At 41.3% G+C, this 8,228-nt stretch overlaps 1 protein-coding gene across 1 annotated transcript in view; it reads right to left on the bottom strand.

Annotated features, from left to right (window-relative positions):
• The window catches only part of GRM1 (glutamate metabotropic receptor 1), a 1,947,075-nt gene that overhangs the window by 151,738 nt on the left and 1,787,109 nt on the right, over positions 1-8,228 (bottom strand). The window lies entirely within an intron of this gene.

Genomic DNA, 8,228 nt, shown 5'->3' with positions numbered 1-8,228 from the left:
TATCATGACATCGCCTTTCCTCCAAAGAGCTGGCAAACCTGAGATAAAATGGAGGGGGTGGCTGGGTATGTTTGAGAACTACTTTACATCTATTGATCCCAGTGGTTACGAGTCAGCAAGAAAATGAGCTCTTCTATTTAATCATCAAGGCGTGGCTGGTCTAATAGTATTTGACAACTTAGCAGTAGCTCCAGCACCCACGGAGGAAAATGCACCTTGGAAAATATATATCTAGAAGGGAGAGAAAGACTACGGAGATAGTATTTTGGGGAAACAAGTGATGAAACAGTGGAGGAGGAGTTTTTGCGGAGGAGGAGCAAGATGGCGGGCTGACGCTGTCTGAGTTCCGGTGCACAGAGGAACTCCTGAGGCTTCTGAAAAGCAGAATGACGAGCTTGAAATATGAAATATCGAGTGAGGAATGGGAAAGATTAATTAAATTGAAGTGAAGAAGAAATTTAAAAAAACAGGGTCGGGCGGGGAAAGTTTACCCGGATACTCTCCCAGGAAAACAGGAACGGCACTTCTACTGGATGCAGGCGATTGGTTTCAGGTGCCTACCTGCCACGAGGGTTGCAGTGAGATTGTTGGTTTGGTGGTTTTTGCCGAGATTAAGACCACATACTCGGCTTTTTGGATATTTGCAGATTTGCGTGATACATACAGCCAGATTCACGAAGCCGAAATCGGCTCACAAAGGGCCAGATTCTGAGAATCTGGCCCTTTGCGAGCGCTATTTTTGCATTTGGGATTCATCATCCCAAATGCAAAAATCGCAAATCTAAAAATCACTAAATTGCGAATAATTGCATTTAAGGAATCTCAATTTGAGAATCCTTAAATGCAAATCATGAACAATTTTAAAATTGCGAATTCGCAATCTGGGGCCACTATTTACCGCAAAGTCTAACTACGTGGTAAATAGCGAAAAATGCACTTTAGTGCATTTTTCTAAGTCGGATGTTACACACACACATGTCCTTTGGACATGTGTGTGCGCAACACATGTGTACATTACCATTTCAGGGGTGCTACAGGGTGTCCTTTGGACACCCTGGCACCCTTGAAATCGCTTCCTTATTTGCGATCGCTATTTGCTAATCACAAATAAGGAATGACTCCCCATGTTAAAAAATGTTATGTTAAAATTGGGTTTATATAGCGCTCAGCTACTCCGAGGAGTGTCCCGGCGCTTCAAAGCCCAATGCAGAAAACAAGAACAAACAAAAACAGGTGAGTAGCCTATTGAACAAACAGCCAGTGCTTTAGATCCTTCCTAAAAGTTAACAAGTAGGCCTTTAGGCCCATAGGAATGAATGGGACAGCCATTCCTTATTTGCGATTAGCAATTAGCGAATCGCAAATAAGGAAGCTGTAGAAATCGCAAAAAATATTGCGATTTCTACATGCATCCCGTTTTGCGAGTCTTTAATAGCGATTCCTTAATAATCGCTATTAAGGACTCGCAAAACAGGACTTTGATGAATCTGGGGGCTAGTGTCTGTTAGATTATGGGCCCGCTGAAGGGACCATTAGAAGCACAAGTGCGACCAACAGACTGCCGGTAAGCGCAGCGGGGTGTTTGGAAGTGGGCCAAGGGTCGGAACTGCAGAAAGGGGATGTGGTTATCTCCACAAAGCTTGGGAGGCCAGTGCTGCGGTTTCTGCAGTCAGAACGCTCGTTGGAGCTCTTTATGTCCGAATCTGGGGAAGAGATACATGATGGAAAAGAACTGGCAGAAATAATAACAAAGGCTATAAATGTGAAACAGTGTAGCACTAGTTTAGCTACAGAGTCTCAAGCTAACAGACATGTTAATCCCGGCCCTATACAGCCTGATAAATCAGAGGGTAATACTTTCATTGAAAATTTGGAGACTGAACATGTAAAAAGTCCCAAGTCTGGGTTTAAAGAAAAACAGCAGGAGGCACTTTTGGTCGTTTCAGGAGCAAATGCTACATTGCTGGGGGATGGCGACGAGCTGATAAGCGATGTAGCAGCAGCAGTGAAAGGCAATGTGGCAAGGCAGGGTGTCTTGGAGGAGGATGCTGTGGTTTCCACAAATGCTCATGTTAGCCCCGTCCCAGTTCTGCCTAGTCAAAGACCACATTCCGGATTAGGGGGTCGGATTGAGATCCAAGGGAAAAATGGCGCTGGTAATACTAATACCACAGTACAAAATCCAGTGGGCGCAAAACAAAAGCAAAAGCAGAAACAACCCCCAAGATCAGTAGATAAAGGGAAAACCCTGATATCTATAACCAGAAAATAGAAGGAAATTTACAATGAGCCATATGACTTGAAGACTGGGATCGAAGCAGGGGAAAAATATTGAAGTTGTAAGCCCCATAGGGAGATTGGTTCAGTCAAAGGGAGGGGTCAAAACTCTGATATCTAGACTTTCGGATGTGGGATTGGCAGATGATATTTGTGGGGCACTAAGACTGTCATCGGGAAAAACCCCTGAGCGGTCACCTGGGGCGGTTTGTAGTCAACAAGATGCTTGCACTATTTTTGTTGAAGAAAGAGAAGAAGAAGAGGACCCCCAAGAGTGCTCTCCGGATAAAGATACTCCAATGGGGGAATCACCATTACTCTCACTTATACTGCAATACCTTAAAGATCAGAGAGAGGAAACAAGGGAACTTTTCTCTCAAGTTAGAGCTGATAATCACGACATTCAGCAGTCGGTAAAGAAGTAAATTTGAATGTCGGGACTATCACTAACGACATAGTGGAGCTTCAACCGAGGGTTGCTGGCACGGAGGAGGCAACCGTGCAGATGACTACTGCTGTCAAGACACCGCCTTATGAGGGACCACTGCCCTACTATTATCGTAAATAAATAAGGGGTGACAGACAACGTTTCTAATTTATTTACAATTAATTGCAGCACCATTTGACGTCACAAAACAGTGAACAGACTCAACACACATAGTCTTTCCTTGCTTACGAATACACTCGCAAGCGTGATATAATGGCACCCGGAAGCAACACTCTTCTCCCATGCCCCAGAGGCAGAGTCAGCACAAGTAGTGCTCGGAGAAAAGACCGCAGGTAGTGAGAAGGAACACCCGAAAAGCAACAAAACTGTAAAGTATTGCCAAAACTTCTTTCTAAAATCTGTAAATTATCCCAGTAGGCCTCCTAGACTCACTGGGGAACTGTTGAGACACGGATAGAAACCCACTACAGGTATGTGTGAAATATCGCCGCCATAACAGCTCAATCTGAACACATTGGGAAAACTTTACACCACGCTAAGTTACTCTATTGTCCCTACGTAAACCGGGAGTGGAATAACGAAGTACGAGGCACAACACACTATTAAATCTTGTGTGAGGATAAGAGTATTAGGCACAACGGGGGAGTGGTGGCATACTGAAACATAAAAACGCTTAATTAGAACGGCGTGTATGAGACATTCAATCAGTTTACGCTGGACAAAATCGATATTACGCAATTCATGCCTTAAGAATGAGCAGAGAAATTTTGCCAGAATTTGAAAAGACACCTATTTCACCGCGCATAGAGGGTGAAGATACATGGAATGAGTGAGTCAACCTTTGCCATGGTGGTGTGTGTTCCTTGAAGTATTGCCATTTTTCAGTTGCTGTACAAAACGGTTTTAAACACAAAGAGTATTATATGTACACTAGTCCTACAATAATTTCCCCCTTACCCCTTTCCTTTGTATTTCTGTTAATTGTGTTTTACAGGTACCTACGAGACCTTATCAGGAGGATTAATGCATCCATTTCCCACTTCTCCGCACGAATAGTCAAATCTGTTCATAGGAGACAACACTCACAGAGACGCCCTTGGTCTCTACACACCCTTCACTTGGTCCTGAAGAAAGCCCCCCTGACCTTACCAGGCAATCAAGGGCTGGAACATGTCGACCTTCTTTTAAACACTCATTACAGTGTGTGAGAGCCCTAATTACTCTCCAACACATGCCAATGTACTTTTAACATTAACTCGAATCCAGACTTAATAAAAGACGAATATCTGGCTGTGCAAGCTTATTTTATTTGATATACCCCACTCATTACTGAATCACTACTGCTGTAACCAGGGGTACACCTCCGGCTGGAGGATGCATAACCACTAACCCAATGATTATGCAAACATGTGACTAATAACCGGAGAACCAAAATATACCGCTTCTAAGTAAGATCAGACACGTGCATGAGGGTTTTTAATTGGGACATTTTGGTACGCATACTGCATACCCAGGTTATGCAGGACAAGTGATCCTTCCCTTCCTGATTTTGATAATGCTGCTGTCAAACAACATCATGATTTGCTAATCTCAATGCAGCTGAAAATCGAAGACTTGGGAAATTGCCAGCGGCGAAATAACCTGAAATTATTTGGAATTCAGGAGGGGCAAGAAGGGAATGACCTGAGGGGTTTTGTTGTACAATTAATGCAGAAGGATTTTTCTGACTTGGGAGACTGGGACTGCCAGATACAGAGGGCTCATAGACTACCATTAGTACAGCAAAGGCAGGATGCTAGATACCCCCGCTCCTTTCTTATTCATTTTGGCAATTTTTGTTTTGCTTAGACAAGCAGTTTAATTGAAAGCCAAACCTAAAACACCTATCTCAGTAGAATCTTATTCTATTTTTTTAGGTCAGACTTCTGTAGAGAGACAATGAAAAGGCGCTGGCAATTAAGGTTATTGATCGACCCATTAAAAGCAACTGGGGTACAGGCGTACTTACAAGAACCGGTGCGTTTGAAAGTAATACGGGAAGGACAGTCATGTTTTTATGTCTGAATCTGAGGCAAAGGAAGCACTGTATACATGGTAGAAAGGGGGGACGGGATAAGGAAAAGGGTCTATGACCAGAATAATACATGGAATGTGATATCGATTTATGTAGTATTTTGGAATTTCTTTTTTTTCTTCTTTTTTTTTTTTCTTCTTTCCCAAATAGTTGTAAATATAGTTTGAGTTTTATTCTTGGCATCAGATAAAATGATGTATAGATTACAGGGAACTAGGTCTTGGGGGCCACTGTGGAGACCGGAGTCTCATTTTACTGCCTAAACCAGCGGCAGCTTAAGGAAGATGAAGATTCCTCCTTCTAGGAGTAGGGGGGTGGGGCTCACTTTTTGGGGGACAGGGGTGGTGGGGAGAAAGGGAAAGGGCAAAAATGGGGAAAAAATAAAGGCAGGGAAATAAAGAACCAGAAGGCTAGTAAAGTAGTGGAATACAGCAATAAAAATGGAGGGTATGGGCGGTAGCGTTGATAGCATTGTTTTTCCGTATGGTTCAAATTAAGTTTAAGTGTTTAGCATGGAATGTGGCCGGACTGAACAGTAAAACTAAGAGGCAATTGGTAACAGAGGAATTAAAAATGTTTAAACCCCATGTCGCTATGTTGACAGAAACACATCTTTCGTATAAAGATCGCAGACTGCTAAAGCAGTTAGAGTACGAGGTGATAGTGTGTACCATGCAAATCGCCTCTATACGGGGGGGCACTAGGGGGTAATTGCTAATACAATGGCAGATAAATGTGGCAGGTGGGCAATAGCTCAGATAAAGATAAAGGGAAGAAATTACATATTCTGTGCAGTATGTGGCCCGAACACGGATCCTACTATTTTTGATTCAATAAATTCAGAAATGTTAAATTGGGAGGGGAAGAGGGTGGTGATGGGCGACTCTAATTGCATCATGGAATATAACATTGACACAACACCACAGGGGGCATTTCAAAGAATGAGAAGGACAAGGACATGAGCTGCAATAATGGAACAAGGATGGTTGCAGGTTGTTAGGGATGTTTGGAGAACTCTATACCCAAATATACCAGGGTATACCTATTTTTCATCTCCACACAAATGATATTCTTGCATAGATATGGCTTGGGCCACCGATTCTATTGTATGGTCCTCTGATATGGAAATCTGTCCAAAGGTGACTTCTGACCACAACCCCATACTCCCTACTTTTAAAATTCCAGAGGAGAATAAGGTAGTCAGACCTTTTTCATTGCCTAGATATCTGCTGGCTGATCAGGAGTATGTGGCTAAGGTCAGGGGTCAATTAGAGACTTTTTTTTGGAAAATGTAGGAACAGCTTCTCCTCTAATTGTGTGGAACACATGTAAAGCAGTTGCCAGAGGTTATACCCAGCAATATATTTGGCTAAAAAATAGGGAACAAACAAATATAACTAACACAACTATACTACAGATTCAGAAGCTGGAGGATCGACATCTAGAGGCTATTATAAAAGGTTCAGAAGATACTGAGCTACTAAATTTTAGGCTAATTGAAATACATTTGGCCCCTAAAGAAAACCTGGAGAGAGAAGAGTGTGGCAAGCTATAATAAATATCGCCTAACACAGTATGAATTTGGGGAGATTACAGGTAAAGTACTTGCTTATAAGGTGGCAGACGATCTGGCTAAGGCTCATATAAAAGCAGTAAAAGGGCTAGATGATAAAATATATGAGCAAGAATTTTCTGGAGCCCCGGCATATGCCAATACCTATATGGCCAGATATGAAGAAATGTTTCTTTTGCAGGACAAAGATTGGGTCGACAATATAATCCTATATTGTCGTTATATTGATGACATTTTTCTGATATGGCAGAACTCTAAGGAAATGCTTGAGCAAAAAATATCACAACTGAACACATATGATGAGAACATTCAGTTCACAAAAAATATTGAGATGAAAACTATCCCATTTCTAGATGTTTTGGTGAAAATAGAGGACGATGTTATTCACACTGAAGTGTATCACAAGGCCACGGAAAAGAATACTGCACTAATGTACAACAGTTTTCATTCGAGAAATCTGATCAATAATTTACCATATTCTCAAATGCTGCGAGTGAAAAGGATCTGTTCAGAGAACGAGACACTAGAATCTAACTTAGATACAATCATTACGAGATATACATCAAAAAAGTACCCCAAAATTCTTTTGGATAAGACAAGAGAGAAAGTACAAAACCAAGTCAGAGACTCCTTGCTAGTAACCAAGATTAAAGACACAGAAAAACGACAGGTATTTGTTTCCAAATATTCTACTAGTTCAAATGAAATCAAGAAGAGCATTGATCGACATTCGGATTTATTGAGCAATGAGACTGATTTTAAAGAACTGTTTGTAAGAAAACCTATTTTTGCTTATAAAAGATCTTTGAACATCAAGGAGTTATTGAAATCCAAATCACGAGGAACCCAAGTAACTTACAGAGGAATGAGAAGATGTCAAAATTGTGTTCAATGTAATAATGTTATAGTGACTAACACAGTGAAACATCCACACACAGGAGAAACAATTTTAACCAGGCACAATGCTGATTGCAACACCATGAATGTGATTTATGCGATAAAATGTCCCTGTGGTCTGTTGTACATAGGGAAGACAGAACGCAAAATCAAGACTCGCATTTCCGAGCATAAGAGCACGATTCGGCATAAGAATCCAAACAGCAGTTTGGCAGTACATTGGGAGGTTAACAGACACTCAATTGCTCAAGTTAAATTTCAGGTTCTTGAAGTAGTTGCACCCACACCCGGGAAGAGCATGACTAAGGCCTTACTCCAGAGGGAGGTATTCTGGATTAAACGTTTAGATACACAAGATCCGAAAGGGATCAATGACAGAGTGGATTTAGTATGTTACCTGTGACTACTGTACCACAGTTGTATGCATGAGGACATGAATACTGTTCATTTGTTTTTTTGAGCAATGAATAATGACAATATAATGTGTTTATATTTAGGCTCTTTGTTAACACACACCCGTTCACCATTGCACATTGACCGGTAAATTCATCTAAAAAAATTTGTAATCATTTTTTAATCATTTTGCATCTCTTGCTATTGTTTTTTCAAAACGTATTTGTGTGCGAACGCGAGTCTTATCAGCATTTACACGTTCCAACATGGCGCACAAACTTATAAAGCATCAAGGTTTCATTTTTTAGTCTCGATAGTCCTTTTTCGATTATCACATCATTTTCCATATACGCATGCGCAATTCTGTGTTTGTCGAACACATTGGGCGTAATCTCTGATCAAGAACTACAGCGTTCGGTTCCATTGTACACCGTTGGAAATTTCTTCCAAAAGGTATGGCGGATTATCATGAATCGGTGGACGAGTTCACCGTTAAACATGCCGTATCATTTTTAAACCTACATGTTGCCATGTTGTTATTTTTCAGAAACACTATCAATGGTAAA

This window comes from Lissotriton vulgaris, chromosome 6 (assembly GCF_964263255.1).
Source record: "Lissotriton vulgaris chromosome 6, aLisVul1.2, whole genome shotgun sequence".
Taxonomy (NCBI): Eukaryota; Metazoa; Chordata; class Amphibia; order Caudata; family Salamandridae; genus Lissotriton; species Lissotriton vulgaris.
The sequence above is the reverse complement of the archived record's forward strand: the minus strand, read 5'-3'. Positions and strand labels throughout refer to the sequence as shown.